Source organism: Tiliqua scincoides, chromosome 7 (genome assembly GCF_035046505.1).
Source record: "Tiliqua scincoides isolate rTilSci1 chromosome 7, rTilSci1.hap2, whole genome shotgun sequence".
Classification (NCBI taxonomy): domain Eukaryota; kingdom Metazoa; phylum Chordata; class Lepidosauria; order Squamata; family Scincidae; genus Tiliqua; species Tiliqua scincoides.
In genome coordinates this window covers 19,591,699-19,610,280 of record NC_089827.1, presented here as the reverse complement: position 1 = coordinate 19,610,280, position 18,582 = coordinate 19,591,699, and the positions used below count along the sequence as shown (strand labels likewise).

The following is an 18,582-nucleotide window of genomic DNA, read 5'->3' as shown; positions in this document are numbered from 1 at the left end:
AGGTGGACAACCTTTGGGTCATGATCTTCCCAGCTTGAGCCAAATGTTGCCAAAGGCAAGGAACAATTCAGAAAAGAGGCTGCCTTCTGTTTGAGGCTCAGTTCTTCTACATTCATGTAGCGCAGGAGCCACTTAACTGCTGGTTGTTTGCTCACCATTGCTTTCCCAATTATCCAAGCGAAAGGAAGCTGAGCAGAAACATATGATCTGCTCTAAAACAAATTTGCCCAGGCAGGTATTGAGAATCAGGAAACCGTGAACTCCTTCACCTGAAGATAAATGTATTTGTTTGTTCTTCCTACCTTATGGCCCTCTCTCCTAATTAGGGTAGCCAGATCACAGCTGTAATGCAACATTTTTGAGCTGGGTGAATAGAGGCTGTTCACGGTATTTGCCACAGATATGTGGCATGGAATCAAGAGACATCAATTTCACAAGCTGTGGGGCGATATTCTAGCTGCTCGAAATGTAATCTAAGCAAGACAGGAATATAGGCAAAGCACTTGTTTGATGGGATAGAGTAGACCCAGACTCCCACCATTGATGGGTTCAGCCCTTGTTCCGTCCCAGTAACTCCAGTTCACAACCCAGTTGGGTTTGGTGCCTGGTTGCTGTAGCTACCAATGAGATTTTTGAACTCCATCAGAAAAGAAGGCTGGACCTTTCATTTCAGATTCAGATTTCATTACTGCAAGTCAAAATTGAAGGTATTAAGGCAAAGGAGTAGGAAAGGGAGGGGGTCCTTAACAGACAGGGAGCAAATAGGAAATAAATTTATCAGCATTCACTAGGTCATAATCTGGTGATCAAAGATCAGTGTGGGATAGCAGGCAATGGATCCAACAGAAAGGTAAACCAAAGGGGCCAATAGGCTCACTAATTTTTATGGCAGAGTTCTGTGCCATTCACAATTGCCCTAGAACAGTTTGGTGCCAAACTTTTAAGCACTGGGACCCACTTTTTAAAATGACACTCTATTGGGAGTGTCTATTTTCCACCTAAGGGAAAAATAATGTTTTTTAATTATTTACTCATAATAGTAACCAGAAAAAAATTATCTCCCTATATTTACACATGCTTGCAAACTGCAGGAGCTCTTTGCAGAGCAATTCTGATTTCTGAAAAGCCTCAGGACTTGAGGCAGTTCGTTATCTGATCCTTCCATCACCTGCGTTTTCACTGGAGGCTCTGGTCAGCTGCTATGGGGACCCACCAAAAATCAAGTCGTGACTCACCAGTGTGTCCCAACCCACAGTTCGAGAACCACTGCTCTAGATGCCTGCAGGCAAAAAAAATTAATTCAAACGAACATTTGAAGTTAGCCTCACAACCACTGCATCTTAGCTCTAAAGTTCCCATATCAGATTTTATTTATTTGTTTGCATACTGCTGTTCTCAGATTTTACACAGCTTCAAAGTAGTTTTCATGGGCAGGCTAATTGTAAACCACAATTTTTTTTTTTAAGTTTTGTTCTGTGAGACACAGAACAACAATCCACAGAGCAACAATCCATCAGAGGTGAATTCCATCCAAGTGTAGCCAACATTCTGGCTGTGCTCTTCCCTGTCAAACTTCACAACAGCCACAGTTCTCCCTTGATTGGTTCTCAAGATGTTGTCCATCTCTGGCTGATTCCTCTGCATTCCACGCATTCCACATCTTCTCATGTTGCTTTTCACAGTGCCTTCTCTCACAGGCCTTTCATGAGTCCATCAGCAACTTCTGGTCTCCCATCCAAGGCAAGAACCCAGGCTGTTCCTGCTTAGCTTCTTCAGGTAGGGCACTGGCTCAACTTCAGATCACACCCCTGCTTTTTAGGATCTTGAAGCCCTATGCCCCTTTAACCAGTACACAGATCCCTCCTGCACAGTATGCAAGCCATTGGTGTAGTTTTGTCTCTGTTCCTTCTTGGCTCCTACTTTCTCCTCAGGTCCCTGGTTTTATGCATTGCCTGCTAGACACTCTTCCTTCCTTCTCCTATCTCTACAGTGCCTGGGTCTTAGCTTCTTAGTGTCCTGGAACCTCTTCTCAGTTCTCTGTCATTCCCTTTATAGGATTTTAAGCCGAACCAACAGAGCCAACTTTTCCATTTCTTACAAAACCTCAGCTGCAAATTGCTTTGCTCCCCAAGCAAAACTGAACACTCTGACAGTGATTGGCTGAGCCAATGCCTAAGAGGCATCACTGTCACAAGCACAGAACAGTATAAGATATTAGAAACTCAATAGATAGGAGAAAGATTTATCACTCCTTCCATGCTGGGAAGAGGAACATCTTTTGATTTTCAGCCTGCCATGCTACTGTTGAAGACAAAGGAGTACTACTAGCAAAATCCTTAAATATAGAATTGTCACCTGTAGTTCCCACCCCCTTGACATAAATCCTTGGTTTTTCAAAACTATATGCCAGGCAGAAATTCAATAAGTGCTGCATTTCCATCTCTGTGCCAGGAAAAAATGCACCTGATGTATTTCTACCCAACACAAATCATGGAACTTGTAATTTAACCAAGAGGATGTCTAACATGCTACAGCTATACAAAAAAGACTAATACATTGTGGATTGTATCACCAAATAGGGTAAATCAAATTTACAGGGAGTGTCTGGGCAGGAAGGGGGTGGGTGGGGGGCACAATGGGGGAGGGGAGGGATGGAACCCAGCAGCACCAGTGTGCACCAAGCTCCTAACCTCATTCTTAAGAACATAAGAAGAGTCCCACTGGATCAGGCCAAAGGCCCATCTAGTCCCACTTACTGTAGCTCACAGTGGCTCACCAACACTTCAGGTGAGCCACTGTGAGATACAGGAAGCTGAACCAGATGGGCCTTTGGCCTGATCCAGCGGGGCTCTTCTTATGAATGGGATTAGGAGTCTGGTGCACACTAGTGCTGCTGGGTTTCATCCTTCCCCTCCCTCCCTTCCATTCCTTCCTCTGTTCCCTTTCTCTTACTCTTTTCAGCAAAATAGCGGGTACCGATCGAAGGAGATTCATTAGGGTAGCAGAAACCCCAAGGTAATCAGTGGGGGGAGGATTTTTAGTTATATTTCGTCTGTAAACAACTATTCTTAGATGATCAAGCTTTTCAGTTCTGCTCCTTACCCAGTCCTGGTCCTTGTACTGGCTCTGTCTTTTTAAGCTGTCTTGGGTCTGTCTTATCCCGGTTTAAACAAGCAACCATTTGACAGCATATATAACATAAAATAAATACAAACCAGAGGAAACACGCACAGTCCTGCAGAACTTGTACTGACTTCAGAATTATTTTTCTGCTTTTAGCGGTTTTTTTCTTTAATTAAGATGGAATACAAAATTCTTCTTGACTTCGTTCTCTCCGGTGTTCTCTGTTCCTCATGAAGCAACACCTGTATATGAAGCAAGAATTGCTTTATTAAATTTAATCAGTATTGATTACCGTGTCAGGGAATGCTAGAGAGAGAAAAAACAGCTTCACCGGAAAGAAAGTGGGACCATATTTCATGACCAGCCACCTTATTAAATCTAGATCTAGCGCCCAAAGCTCTACAATATACCATAAAACATTGTTTTCTTCACCTGATTTCCACTGCTATAGTTTCATTCTTTTTTTTTTCCAGCATTAACTATTTGCAAGAAATAGGTATCTTATTCTTGCCCTTGTTGTGTTCCTAATAAAGCTAGTGGTAAAATTCATGCTGCCAAAGCAAGCAGGATTGGGTTTGTCAGCAGTCAGTGCTACATCAACAGCTGTGAGGCTCAACAAACATTTCTGCTTGGTTTCCACAGTGCCTGTCTTTCAGAGGAAAGCTGGAAGCTCAACTTTCTATGCTTTGGCTAAAGCCTGTGTCGGGGTTCCCCTCCTTCCACAGGTCCCCAATTTACCCAGGGAGAAGACTTCTGGGCCAGAGGATCAGGGAGGAAGCCGGTGGAACATAGGGCCACCTCCCCATACACTGCCTGGGCACTCCTGTGGGCAGTAAATCTCAGCAGAGGAACACTGTGCACCAAACCCCCCCCCCCCCGCTTCTCCCTCTGCCTTGGAGGAGGGAGGGGGAAGACGGGCCATTTGGCTGCTGGGCAGCCGCCCCTCCCCCACCTCGGGGGAGAAGGGGAGCACTCCCTCACCCAGCCAGCCAGGACCTGCCTTGCTGGGCAGGGCACCTGGCTATGACATCGGAAGCCCACAGCTGGACCTCCCAACATCATCTGCAGAGCTACAGGACTCAGGTGAGCAGGGCCAGCCCACCCCCCCAAAGGCAGAGACCAGAGCAGAGGCAACAGCCTTCCCAGCCATCTCAGGAACAACCCTGGTAGCTCCAGATGAGAGGAGGTGAGAAGGAAACAGAGAGAGGAAGGGGAGGAGTTGTGGTAAGCCCAGGGGAGGGCAGCCCCAGTGACACGCCCTTTTTGTACCATCCCTGTGAGGGAAGGGGAGGGGCCAAAGGGGAGGGGTCTGCCCTACATAAACCTGGAGGCCAGGGATGACAAGGCAGTTGGGAGTTAGAAGAGCAGGCAGGAGGATCTGCTGACAGCAGCCCCTGCTCCTGACTCTGGCAAATGCTGCCAACTGTAAGAGGGGGAGCTGGGTGACACAACCCCCCCCTTCCTTCTGGTGAACTAGTCTGAAGACTCCACAAGGGGGTCCCCCTTGGAAAGGCTGGGTGGGCCCTCCCCCCACAGGGAGGCCTCACAGCCATGTTATCGTGCCTCAAGTTTTCCCTTTGGAGTGGCTGTACTGCAAAAAAGCTGCTGCAAACAAGTCATAAGGCAGTGTTTCTCAAACTGTGGGTTGCAAGCCAATTTCAGGTGGGTCCCCATTCATTTCAAAATTCTATTTTTGATATACTGGACTTGATGCTACCATGGTATGTTACTGCATTTGGGGGAATGTTACAAATCTGTACTTTTAACAGGCTACTATGTAATGCTTTTAACAATGAGTAAATGGGACTTCCTCCTGGGTAAGTGTAGGTAGGATTGCAGCTGAGGATTGTGAAAAATTTTCCTGCTTGATGATGTCACTTCCAGTCATGACATCACTTCCAGTGATTCTCATTCTAAAAAATGGGTTCTGGTGCTAAAAGTTTGAGAACCACTGTTTATGAGAACTATGGCTGTTTGTGCTTTACAGAGGTAGATATCTTGAAAGCTTGTTCTCTCACCAATTAAATTACCAGTAGGGTGTAACTTGTGAGAGAACCAGTGGCAGCAAGATCATGTTTCATATGGGCACAACGGAGAAAGGTAGCTGTTGTGGTTCGGCTGCATGCAAGGGAAGAGGCTTTATGGTTTGCTCGTAAACTGGCATCCAGAACATATTGCCAGATGGACGAGAATTTATCTTTCTTTCCCCTCAGTGTATGCAGCCTACTCAACGCAATGCCAAACTGCAAGAGTCACATATCCATTGGTCAACACATGCTGATGTTCAGGAGTCAGCACCGTGTCCATACATAGACACAGTAGCATAGCTACAGGAGGGTATGGTAAGTATTGCAGGTGCCGCAGTGTGCCGTGTAAGTAGCCCCTCCCGCTTGCTATCAGAGCCATTCTAGACAGCAACTCAAATTGCTGTTGCTGCCCAGAATGGTTCTGAAGGGGACTCTTACATGGAATATTGAGTTGCCTGCAATACTCACCGTGCTTCTGCCCTGTAGCTATGCTACAGCATAGACGCCAATGTCCTTGATAAAAATGTCCAAGTCCATGGTATTCCAAAAAGGAATGTGCCAGTCCTTCTTTATTCCCAGCTGTACCCCTCTCTGTCCCGCCTCCCTGCCTTTTTGAAAAGGCAGAGGCTGGTCCCAGGACCAAAGAAAGAAACACTAGAGGTGGTGGGAGGTCTAGCTCACCACTCTAGCCTCAACCTTGGTTGCTGGTTTCTTTCTCCTTCCCATGCAAGCCTTTTGAAAAGACACATATTGTGGAGAGGAGAAGAAGCGAGAGGAAGGGCAACAGGTGCAGCCCTTTCCCAAAGAAGGAACCAGGCTTGGAGGGGAAAGAGAAAGAAAGAAAACCATGCTCTTGCTCTCGCTGTGTGTGTGTGTGTGTGTGAGAGAGAGAGAGAGAGAGAGAGAGAGAGGAATTCAGAGACAAAAGAAGGAGCCAGTCATTCAAATGTAAGGTGCCTAACCGTGCAATCTTATAAACCAGTGCTTTCCAAAACTGGGGGTGTCACAAGGGCACCACAGGATGTCCCAGGTGGCCTCTTCTTACTGACTCTTCTGGGTGCCACCATCCTGAATCATGTGTGATCTCCCAGGAGGGCCGGCCAAATGTACCAAGACTGCAGAGTGCTGTGACTGCAGTACGTTTGGGACCGGTTGCTATAAGTTCCCAACACCGGAAGGTGTTATATACACTCCAGGGAGCATACAAAGCTGCTTTCTACCAAATCAGACCAGTGGTACACCAGGTTCTGTATTGTCTACACCAATGGTGTCAAGCTCGTTTTATACAGCGGGTTGAAGTTAGCATTCATGCTGCCTGCTGAGGGCTGGAAGTGACATCATTAAGCAGATGATGGCCAGAAAGAAGCCCTTTTTCTCACACAGAAACTCATTAGCTGCCAATGACAAAAGAGAAAATGTGCAAATATAGTTCATATTTTCAAGGATAGTTGGGTAGCTCTCCAACTATCAAGCTAGGAGAGCCCAATTATAATGGGGGCTGGATAAATTGCTTCCAGGGGTTGCATTTGGCCAACAGGCCTTATGTTTGACACCTCTAGTCTACACTCACTAACAGTGTGTGTATCCAGGATTTCTGATAGATACAGATAGGATTCAACCTGGAATTCTCGCTGGGGAAAATAGGATCCCCAGTGCCAATCCCAGTTGGGTAGTATCATGGCAGAATGTGGTTATGCAAGGGTCATGTGCACCAGTGTTACATGGATGATGGGTGGTACATTTGTCATCACAAGTGGCTGTGTCCATGTCATTTCATGAGCTCTTAAAATGCATTTTTTAAAGTTATTTAGCAGCTAAAGTATTGACCACACAACCAACATCCACCAGTAAGGTCAGTCATTTTTCAAGTGTTCAGCACACAACACTGTGGTGTCTATTCCTGGTAATATTTGGCCTTCTAGTGTCGTAGTATGATATGCTCAGCCACAAGGTGAGCTCTCTGCGCATTTGATATGTCCTAATGTCCAGAACTGTGCTCCTCACCTGCATTTGTGAGTGGCATGGACTTTATATGTTCTGTTTAAGCTCATGTTGATCCTTGTTGTTTCTTTCCAGAATGCAGAAATGAGAACATAGTCCCAGAAAAGTTGATGAAGGTTAGGCTGTGAGGTGTTGCATCTTCAGCATTGTCAGTTTCAATATGTCTGGCTTTTCTGGCCATCTTCACACAAATGAGCCTTTATTGCAAGTTAATAAGCCATTGACTTGCAGGTGCCCTCCTATCATTCAGCAGGCATAAATGCAAAACAAGACAGGCTCAGGCAGGGCACAATAAGGAATTTATTGCTGAAGGGCAAACCTGATATGAAAATAGCCTCTGATATTCTTTTTAAGGCTTATTGCCCCTACTAGCCAAGAGTAACTTAATGATCGCTTGGCATTTCATTCAATCAAAGTCCTGTCACACAATTATTGTTTTTCTTTTCTGCACATTACTTACGCTTTGAAGTTAATCTCTCACATCATAGAGTAGGTCAGATGCAGGGAGTAAATTGTGAGGGGAAAAAAAGAGTTCTGTTTATATAAAGGCTTTTTAATCACCACCCAAAAAAACTCAGGTTGTTTTACATGGAATTCAGAGCCCTCTAGTGGCTTCATGCAATTGAATGAAAATGAAAAATGCAGCATCAGATGCACAGGATTAGAACTACATGAAGATTGGGCTGTCTCCTGAAATTAACATCTATGCATTATTTGTCCCACTGCAGCCACCGTTGTTGTTTTCTGATTCAGCCCAAATTTCAGAGAAGGACAAATTAGCAGTCTGTACATTTCCAATATATCCTGAAGCACTGGGGGATCATACTGTTAGTATTAGTATTAGTATTAGTATTAGTATTAGTATTAGTATTAGTATTAGTATTAGTATTAGTATTAGTATTAGTATTAGTATTAGTATTAATGCAGGTATTTCTGTACCGCCTTTCTTAGTCCTCAGATTTCTCCTTAGACTTTATTCAAGGCGGTTTACATAGGCAGGCAATTTAAATCCCTGTAGTGATTTTTACAATTTGAAAGAAGGTTTCTATCTTTCAAGAAACCACAACATTCAGATGTTTCTTTCTTGACCTGGTCGCACATTCTGGCCTCCATCCTCCCACGCTCAGAGCAGATGGAATAGCTCGGTTCAGCTTGTCAGCTGCTTCAAGGTCGCACGGTGCCGGTGGCCTCAAACTGGCGACCTTCGGATGCTATCTTCAGGCAAATGGAGGCTCAACCCTCTAGACCAGACCTCCTGCCTTCCAGACCTCCTAATAATAATAATAATTTCATCTGTGTCCAAGCAGGTTTGTGGCTCAAGCCATGCAATGCATCTGTATTGAAAATGCAGAAGATTCTCCCGAGGAGATAGTGTGTGGTGTCATCAGTGTCCCCTTGTGCTGACAGGTCTGAGAAATATAGAGTTAACTCCATAACTTTGGCTTGCAAAGGCTTACAGCTCTAACCAAGCAGGGATAATGAGGACTTTGGAGATAAAGGTGAAAGAATCATTGCTAGAACCCCTGCTAATTGGGTAAGAGGCACTTTTTCAAGTGGGCGCTCCTTTTTTTAGCAAGGGGAGAGTAACTGGCCCACCTCACCCCAGCACTGTTTGTTCTAGTGGCTGTCTGCTGGTGTTCTTTTTGCATCTTTTTAGATTGTGAGCCTTTTTGGGACAGGGAGCCATTTAGTTATTTGATTTTTCTCTGTAAACCGCTTTGAACTTTTGGTTGTAAAGCGGTATTGTTACGTGAAAATCCCCTTTTTCCTTCCAAGTTGTGATTTTTATATCTGGTTATATTATTTTGGATCATACAGACCAAGCAAGCAGGCCACTCCTCCCCCAGCACATGTTTCTAAGGGCCATGGCCAAGCTACAAACACATGAATTACACAACCCCCACTCCCTTGCAGAACCTAATCACTGTGTCTCCTGATTATGCAAAACAAGCCTGCACCTCCAGAGGAAAAGGTCTATTGTTCTTTTGTTGTATTCTTAAGCACCTTATACAGATTGTCTCCCTCCCCCAGAGTCAGGTTTTGCTGATAGCTGGTTTCTGGACCCTTTTACCTTTTTTTCACCTGGGTGTTACTGAGCATGTGCACAGCTCTGGGATACTTCCAATCATTTCTAGATCAACTTCCAGGTCAGACAACCCTTATAAGAGAGAACTCAGAGCACATGTCTCTCTCTCTCTCTCTCTCTCTCTCTCTCTGACTGCCCTCCTGCCGGAGTGGCCATACACAGGACTCTCTCCCATCCAACTGCCCCCCCCCCGGACAGGTAAATATATCTTGCGTCTAAACTCCCTCCCTTCTTCCCTATCTATTCCTCCCTTCTCCCCCATCTTTAGTCAGCAACTGGGTTTAGTAGATTAAGGAACCCCTAAAATACTTCCCTACACCCTATCAGTTTCTGATTCCTTTTCAGATGCACCTAAATACATGGCACATGCAGCCACCACTAGCTAGGTACACTAGACAAGTACTAGAAATCTATACTCATCAATTCTCCATGTGTATTATGTTTACCTTTGTGTGTTTTTGCAATAAAAATATAATCCTTTGATTGAAAGTTACCTTTCTCCCAGTCTCCTCATTAAGCTAGACAAGGAATCTCTTTGCTTAACGCTGTCTTGGTATCCAGCCTATGGTCCCAAAAGTTTCCAAAAGGCTAATATACTAATTCCCCTAAACAAAATAGCCTTTTTGGTAACAGTATATAAATACTGTTAATAATAATAATAATAGAAGGTGTGTGTGTGTGGGCTGCCCTGCCCTGCCACGCCACAGTACAGACACTCGAGACTGTTGTGTGACTGTTGAACCACAAGATGGTGGAGAACCAAGGTGTTTGTGGTGTGGCCAGAGAACCTGGTGACTGGAACAGGGGAGAGGAAGGAAGACCCCTGTAGCTTGAATAGCTACAGAGCTGCCCACTGATTGCTTTCACAGAGGTGGTGGGGTTCACAAGGGCTTTGCACACAACTAAGGCTGGCTCTTTTTTCTTTGGGATAAGGAAAGCCTAAATTAGGCATAAAGTTTCTAAGTTTGGAAAGGCAAAAGGACAACATTTAGAAATTCTTCTCAATTTGATTTTCACTGAAACACTATTTTACGTGTATACAGAAGCTTCCACTTCCTCTGGCAGACGCTCACATGAACCAAGTATTTTAATGGTGCAATCAGGGATCTCAGACAAGGTTGATCTTCAACCTTTTTCATGCCATGACCCCAAAAATAAAGTATGAAACTAGGGACCCACTGCTGATCCTGTCCCCCCCTTCTGGGATGTGATCCACCTGCCCCCACCCCAATAGCTGCCAGGGAGTAGTGTGAACTTCACCCAGTGTGGTCCACACCCCCCCCCCACACACACACACTCCAGTGGTCTGTTCCCAGAAAAAAAAAAAATTAAATATGGTGCTGACTTTGAGTGGGGATGAAGAAAAAGTAGAACCTAGTTTACTTTTGGGAATCTTCACACCATTCAGATAAATAGTGATGGCCTTTCTGGAAGAAGGGAAGCAAAGGGCAGTAAGATGTAGCCCGAGAAGTGATACAGTCACCCTCTGCTGTTGCCCTTTCTCACGCCCTTTTTCTTCAGAGGCAACTCCAAGGAAAGAAGAACAAGTAGAGCCAGAAATGGAACTTCCAGAAATCTGGAAGGCTGTCGCCATTATACTCTTGGCATAGAAGAGAAGCAGCTGCGCGGCAGGGAATATCAGGGGCTGCAATGGCTGGTGTTACTGATCTTTTTCTCTTCCAACAGCTCATAATGGGAAAGAGGCAATAAATAATTATCCTGGTCGCTGGGCATACCAGTTCTCCCCATTTGTTATGGTAGGCAGCAAACCTCTCAGCAGTACATAAATATAGCATTAGACTCTGTTCCTTATTTCCTCTTGGCAGAACGAGCGTTAGTACTGGACTGGGAGTCCTGACCGCTTGCTGGCTGAGAATTCTATACAAGAAGAAATAAATGTTACTTATGATTAGAGTGAAGTTTTTAAATATGCTCTCTATGTACTTAGCCTTTCCTGCTCCACTGTTTATTGCCGTTTCATCAAGGAAGCAGGATCCCTCAGGTTCCTGCTTCCTCCTCCATTCACCACGCGTGGGCCTGCAGCATGAGATATTCATGCCTCCATGGGGCTCAGTGTTGAAAATGCTTCTGGGACTCGAAGAGCATAGAAAGTGGAGGAGAGCTTCCATTAGGTCAAAGTAACCAAATCTTTGAGAAGTGGCTGGCAGCATTTTCCAGTCCTCCATCTCTGCATCCTCATTCCAATGAGTGGCTCAGATTACGGCTTAAGACGCTTGAGAGTGAAGCTGTTTAATGGAGCAAACTGGGGCCTCCTTTAGAATCTCTTAAGATTTTGAGCCCTGTGAAAATCGAGAGTTTAACAACCAGGAAAGTGTCAGCCTCTGGGGGATTTTAACAGATAATAAGGGCCAAATCCTATCCCCGGTGTAGACATGCCAATGGGATGTGTGCTACACCCTGTGGTGGGAGGGTACTTATGGAGGCCTCCACAAGGTAAAGGAATGTTTGTTCCCTTGTCTCGGGGCTGCATTGCAGCTGCACTGGTGCTGGGAAGTTGGATAGGATGAGGCCCTAAATCAGTGGTTTCCAAACTTTTTTGACTGGTGGCTCCCTTGACCTACTGGACCATTGGCTGTGGCTCCCCATTACAGCCACAATCCTATACATTGTATAGGGTGGTGGGTTTTTTTGTTTTTATTTTTGTTTTTTTTAGGATTCCACTGCTCCCCTGGCTAGTTTCCATGGCTCCTGGACAGCCACGGCTCACAGTTTGGGAGCCACTGGACTAGATGCATGTGCTCTTGAAGAAGAATGTTTTTGTCTGATTTCGCTCTTTAAATCTGTATCTGGATAACTGGGAAACACATTTGAGAGGAGGAGACTGTGCCCTCTCTGCCTGGCAGACTCAGGGCCCAATCCTATTTGGGCCCTATATTGTTGAAACTTGTGTTCGGGCAGTGCAATATGCTTTATAGCTGACACAAAAGGCGACATGCCATAGGGTGCAGCTGGGCTACTGCTGCAAGCCATGAGCAGCTGTGGCTGTGCACCAGTGTCCTGTCAAGAAGCGCTAGTGCCACTATGGAAGCACAGGTGGGAGGTGGGGGTGAGCGGAACGGGGTGGGACGAGATGGTGACCAGGGCAGGAAGGGGACAGATCAAAGCTAGTAATGGAGGCATAGGTGACAGCAGTGCTACCAATACAGGCCTTGATCAGCCTCCCTGGGTCCACTCAAACTTGTGCCAGCAAAAGAGCTGCCTCAGGTCCAAGCAAACCCATTCGGACAATGCTGGTTTATCCCTGGGGAAGAGAACAAATGTTCTCTTACCCAGAAAATTCCTCCAATACTGCCCCCTTCACAAGATGAAGCATGTACTCCTGAGGTGTGGCTGCATTGGTGGTGCTGGTGGTTTAGTTAAGATTGGAGCTCTTATCGTTAGTGTCACCCTTTCCACAGTGCCCACAGGAGCAGTGTTTTCTTTCCTAGAGACAGAAATGACAGGAGCCAGTTTGGGGCCCCAAATGGAGAAGTGAAAACTAAGTGCAAGAAAGTGTCACCCATCCTTCATTTTCTCAAATGCTTCCACATCTAGCATCTTTTGTAGGAACTGCAAGAGGAAGCACATGACCCAAAGCAGCAGAGACTCCTTGACATCTTTTTCTTCATCTTCAAGTCCCACCTCCCTCACAATGAGTCCACAGTCTTGCCTACCATCGCTGTATTTTTACAAAGCACTCAGCCTCCCAGGCTGCATCAGTTTGAGCCTCTGTCTCCCACTCTTATGCTGTCACAACTTGTCTGAATCCTTACCTGGTCTTTGGCTGATGCAAGTGCCTTGCATTGGCCTGGGAATGTTGTGAATGTGCCATAAAGCACGTTCATGCCTCCTTAAGAGCAGGTTGGACCACCACAAGGATGCGCGGCAGCCTCCCAGCTCAGGATTTGGACTGAGAAGGGGTACGTTTGCACCAGCCTGGGCAGACCGGTAGAGGAGGTTGGAGACGATGGCAGGAGGGTGGAATGGAGGCAGGGAGGGGGCATTTTTGGGCAGGGGTGGGAGGACCCGGAAGTGGATCACATCCTGGGGCGGGATCAGTCATGGCAGTGCAGGATGAATCCTAACCCCCTCTTCTGGGTTCTGCAGCCTTGCACTGGCCACTTGAATTGTGCCAGCAAAATGACTTGGTGTGGATCTGAATAGCCCCATGGGGTGGCTGGCACACAACACCGGGCAAGGGGAAAAATATCCCCTTACCCCAAGTTGCGCTCCAGCCAGCACCTGCCTTGCATTGGATACAGTACAGACCACCTGCCTGCCTGCTCCAGCACAAGTTAGGATTGGGTTGTCACTCATACTATTTTATCCACATACCGATTCTTGTGTAGGAAAATTGGAGGGTTACACTTCGCCCAATGGTTGCCATTTCCTGTGCTCTTCCATCAGCCTGTCTGAACTCTTCCTCCAAACCCCCCAAAGCTTCAGACACTGAAAGTACTATTAACTCTGTCACTATTCATGTCTCCTACCATGCCAATATTGGGAAGTGTGTCACAAAACGAAGGCTTAATGGAATTGCTGAGAGCCTTGTTCAATTTTGTTCGAGAAACAATTCAATTACTAGACCAAATGTAAAATGCGCTGCTGTTGGTGATGACATCCTGGTGATTTGTTTTGAATTGTACAGTGTGTGTGTGTGTGTGTGTGTGTGTACACATGTCAATGGTTGGCAACCTTCAGTCTCGAAAGATTATGGTATAAGCCTACAGCACCCGGTATTCCCAGGCAGTCTCACATCCAAGTACTAACCAGGCCTGACCCTGCTTAGCTTCAGAGATCAGATGAGATTGGGCATCTACAGGGTAACAGTTATCCCCTGGGGGCTGCGGATAAGAAAAGGCCCTCCACCAGGTAGATGGGACTCATTAGCCTGGGAAGGTAGCTCATCCGAGAGAAGGAAAACTCTGATCCCAAACCTCCACTGCCTTGTGGCTACATCCAGTTATGGAAAAGGCTTCAGGAGTCAACCTCGAGGCAAAAGCCGGAGCCGGAGTCCCTGAGGCAGTTCATGGCTGAACACAGTCACGTTCTGGCAACTCCTGTGACGCCGCTGGAACCAACCGTATTGGCCTCTGCCTTTCCATTGGACCATTTCAGCGACGTGGAGAGGGGGGATTTGCTGCATGGGTAACAGCCTATCCTCCATACCTACTTTACCCAGGCTTCGCGCACTGGAGAGGACACTCTGTTCCAGAACACCATTCAGAACGCGATACCATAGTCTTCCGAGACTGAAGGATGCCAACAAGAATGTACATGTCCACATGGAACTTTTAACTACACACAGCCCAATGCTTTCCAACTTTCCAGCACCAATGCAGCTGCAATGCAGCCTTGAGGCAAGGGAGCAAATGTTCCCACACCTGAGGAAGCATCTGTGATTGTCCCCCCATAAGCTGCAGTGTGCACCCCATTGGCACGGCTGCCTTGGTGCTGGAAAGTTGGATAGGATTGGGCGCACAATTACATACCCATATATAAAGAAGGAAAACAGGTCTATCTCTACTGCAAATCTTCCTCATTAGTTAATTTTGATTTATAGCTTGCCTGGTTCCAGTGGCTCAGCCTTATATTGATGCATAAAGGTACAGTTCTACATCCTGATTCACATTATCTAAGAATGTTATTTAGTATTATTACCCTTTACATTTTTATCCTGCCATTCCACTAAGGAGCTCAGGATGGTGTACTTGGTAATCATCCCAGCAACCTCAGGCTGAGATATACTGACTGGCCCATCAAGGTCACCCAGTGATCCTTGTGGCTGGGTGACTTTTGAACTCAGATCTCTCTGCTTCTAGTCTGAAACTTGAACTATTGCATCATAGCTGTCTCTTAGATCAGTGTTCTTCAACCTGGGGATCACAACCCCAATGGGGGTCACAAAGCCTCATTTGGGGGATCCTTGCAAGGTTGTGGTAACCGTTCAAAGCCTATTCAGGAGAGGGCTTGGATCCAATCAAATAATGGTACTGCTTTATTAAAACTGAGTTCTTGACATTTTTTAAATCTTGGTATTTTCGAATAATGCCATCATGTTTGATATATATCAATCAATGCGTAATGTCATGCAGGATGCAATGAAACAAACCACGTTGAAATATCTCTATTCTATCAAAAGTTATAGCCAAAAACCCAGTGGGGTGGGGGGATGGTACGTGTCCATGCCCACTGCTCAGGGCATTGCCCCACCCACTGCATGGGAGGAGGGCCATCATGGGGGTGGCACACTGGCCTCCCGCAACATGTGACACAAACCATAGTGACGCCACTGGAACTGACAGTTCTGACAAATGCAGTGCTGCAGCCCAGTCCTACCTAAGTTCTCCCCACGCTGATTCAGCGATGCCAGCATGGTCTACTGTGCATCCTGCAGGGGAATTTAGCAGGCTGGAGGTCTCCCTGGGGTAAGGAAGCATTCGCCCCCCTTGCCCCTGGGAAAAGCCCCAGCCACCACTATATGTCAACTCAAACCTGCACCGGTAATATTGCTGGTGTAAGTCTGCATTGACCTATGTTGGCAAATCAGGCCCCAAAAGGGAGATAGGATATTGCTTGCATCGGTGCCATCAATCTGCCCCCCAGGCCTGATCCATCCACCCCCTGCCCATATTGCTCTCCTGCACTCCTTCCTCACCCTCCCCTACACCTCCCCCCACCCCTGCACTGCACAGTACAGAACATCTACTCCAGCAGATGGCTCTGACCTTCCCACCAGCGCACCTATCTGGAACGTTGTCACAAAATGCAGCACTTTTGCCATGACTAGCATCAGCAGAGCACACAATCCGCCCACACACATCGAGAACAGGTGTACACATTTGATCCCTATTGCATGTATTGAGCAGAAATAGCTTAAACGGATTCTTCAGGATTCCAGGCAGGAGACTTCCAATTCCAGCTGAAGATGCCAGAGATTAAATCCTAAACCTTCTACATGCAAAACATGAATTCTATCACTGAACTACAGCTCCATGCTCAGTGCACTGAGGTGAGCACTGACCATTGCTCCCCCTGGGCATTGTCCTATGGCCTCAATACCACTCTTTGTGCACCTGTCGCAGTGTGCTATCTCAAGCTTTCTCAAACTGTGTGTAGTGACTCACTTGGTGAGTTGCAACCCAATGTCCGGTGAGTCCTGGGTTGGGACGTCCCACCCATTCTTGTGTCCGGTTGGCTCCAAATTAAAGCCCTCTGGATGCAATTGGAAGATGCGCTGGGTCTTTGCAGGCCTCCAGAAACAGCTGGAAAGTCACTTCTGGTTTACTTCCAGGTTTGTTAAAGTGACATCCGGTTGCTTCCAGAGGCCTGCAGAGGCCTTCTGAGGCTTCTGGAGGACTGGTACCAGAGAAGGAGGAGGGTTGCAGCACCCTCTGCAACAGAACAGGTGGGTGGGAGAATACTGGTGCTGTTTGCTTAGAGGAGGGTGCTTGCTTCCACTCTGCTCTGCTGGTAAGCAAAGATGACAAGCACACACCAAATCTCCTGTGCTCTCTCACCCAAAGCAAAACAAACCCTGTAGCAAGGGAACGCCTCACCACTCAGGGGCCAGCATTGCCCCAGAAGCTGGCACTAGTCCTGCCACCTGAGGTAGCGCACAACGATATCATTGTTTCCAACTTGTCCACATTGTGGTGGAACACTTAAAATGGTCCTGGTCCATCAGTTGCTAGCAGGGAGCAAGCAAAATATTCATGAGCATTCAATGTCATGCATCTCGTTTACTGACTAAAATTAAGAACACTGCAGTAAATTATTCTTTGTGCCACTAGATGGCGCACTAACAGCAATGCTACCGGTCTTGTTCTCAAGAGATTGCATCTTATACTCTCAAAATGTTTTTCCCTGCATCAGGGAGTGTATATGGGTGCACCAAGAACCCACAAACAGGACTGGTGTGTCACCATCTGTGATGCTGCTTGGCATCACTGAGCAACAAGTGACAGCCCAGGGCTCCTAAAAGGTCCTGCTTCTGATCCCTGCCACCATCTATGCCCCCAGGTTTTCGTGTGATGATGGTACAGTGACTCTCTCAGGACTGACTCAGGTAGGAGGGGGACCATGAATGGACATTTGCAAATGTCTCCCTGAAAACCTGAAGCCAGCCTTCATTAAGAAATGGCTCCGTCCTTTTGTCCTATACAGAGATATTTCTGTCCAATGTGATTTCTGTCAGAGGTGGTCAGGAGAGAAAGAGGGGGAAAAAGCCGTCAAGTTGCTTGTGTGAATCAACCCAAAAGTTACTGAGCACCAAGACATTAAGGACCCAACTCCTAACCAACTTTTCAGCACCAATGCAGCTGCAATGCAGCCCCAAGGTAAGGGACTGTCCCCCACTGCAGGATGCCCTATTGGCACAGCCAATGGCACAGCCAATCAGGGACTGGAAAGTTGGATAGGATAGGGCCCAAAAGGTGTCTAAAACAACAGAAGGACATTTCAATGATATTGTTTTTCACACCGCATTACAGCAACTGTTACCCTGCACATGCCTGATCTTGTCTGATCTTGGAAGCTAAGCAGGGTCAGGCCTGGTTAGTACTTGGATGGGAGACCGCCTGGGAATACCGGGTGCTGTAGGCTTATACCATAGTCTTTCGAGACTGAAGGTTGCCAACCATTCACGCCGCGTTGCAAAGCATTATTTCAGCTCACTTATGTTCAATTTTTATTTTTAAATAGTTTGTTGTGTCCCGTCCTTCTGTTTTCCTGCTTTCAGTGTGGTCCACCGATCATCTTAAAACAATCCAACGTACGGACACATTCGACGCTAAAACAGCAAAAGCAATAAAAGGATCACAGTAGCAAGATTAAAACCAACCAAGGTGGTATTTCAGAAAAGGCCTGAGAGAATAGAAAGGACACCATCTAGCACTGAAAAGACAGCATGAGAGCAGTGGTGTAGATGCAGGGGGCAGTATGGTAAGTACTGCTAGTGCTGTGTAGGTGGCCCCGCCCACTAATCATCAAAGCCATTCCAGGTACTGTACAGGTGCACCAAGAACAAATTTATTTGCTTAGACTAGTGGTTCTTAAACTGGTGGGTTGCTACCCACCAGTTTGTGTAAAGGGTCCCCTGTCCCTCTAAGGGGAGGGTTACGGGGCAACAGCAGTGCCCTAGGAGTGCTTTGTGCCCGCTTTTTTTTTTCAACATTCAAAGCATTGGGGAGCTCTGAGGAAGGCTGTGCAGGACTCCCTGCACTTCCTTAAATGTCCTGCAGCCATCTGTAAGTAAAAGCACCCCCCTTCCACTCCCTGGGGATCATGTCGCTACCCTCCCCACAAAGGCTTACCTTGGAAGTAAAACTCCTGGGACATTTGACA

General features: G+C 46.6%; 1 pseudogene; it reads left to right on the top strand.

The window, feature by feature from the left end:
* Positions 1-17,721: 17,721 nt before the first annotated feature.
* Positions 17,722-17,841, top strand: LOC136658147 (5S ribosomal RNA; annotated as a pseudogene).
* The last annotated feature ends 741 nt before the right edge of the window (positions 17,842-18,582 follow it).